Genomic DNA, 807 nt, shown 5'->3' on the forward strand with positions numbered 1-807 from the left:
CATTGGTGGGTGTGTGTGTGTGTGTGGTTTGTGCGTGTGGTTGTGCGTGTGTTGATAGAAAATAATTAAAAAGGACGTGTGAGAGCAAGCGTTATTAATATATTGAACAAACAAAGCCTCTGGGAGAAGATGATGGTGTTGTAATCAATATTCATCATTATTGTGTTACACTTCATTATCGTTTACACTGTATTCTGTCAGAGCATAACCAGGGAGGGCCGAGACATTTTAATTTGTTTTTTCTAACTTCTCAACCGGTAAAGCATGATTTACATCAAGGTAAAAGGAGAGGTTTCCCAGACAGATTAAGAGTCTCATCTGAAACTTGCCAAAACAATGGTGTCAGGAAGTCAGGGGGTGGGTGTAGCTGGTGCAGGAGTTTCAGGCGTTGAGCTGCGTGCATAGTAGGTTGTTGCTGGGCATGAAGTCAGGCGGTGGGTGTAGTGTGATGAGTGCAGGCGGTGGTGTAGCTGGTGCATTGAAGTGCAAGGCGGCTGGGTGTGTAGCGATGCGCATGAAGTCAGGCGGTGGGGTTGTAGCTGGTGCGTGAAGTCAGGCGGTGGGTGTAGCCTGGTGCAGATCACGATGGTTAGCTGGTGCAGGAAGTAGAGGGGGTGTAGCTGATGCATGAAGTCAGGCGGTGGGTTGTAGCCTGGTGCATGAAGTCAGCGGTGGGTGCAGGCTGTGAGGAAGTCAGCGGTGGGGTGTACTGGTGCATGAAGTCAGGGCGGTGGGTGTAGCTGGTGCATGAAGTCAGGCGGTGGGTGTAGCTGGTGCATGAAGTCAGGCGGTGGGTGTAGCTGGTCA

This window comes from Salvelinus sp. IW2-2015, unplaced genomic scaffold (assembly GCF_002910315.2).
Source record: "Salvelinus sp. IW2-2015 unplaced genomic scaffold, ASM291031v2 Un_scaffold3144, whole genome shotgun sequence".
Taxonomy (NCBI): domain Eukaryota; kingdom Metazoa; phylum Chordata; class Actinopteri; order Salmoniformes; family Salmonidae; genus Salvelinus; species Salvelinus sp. IW2-2015.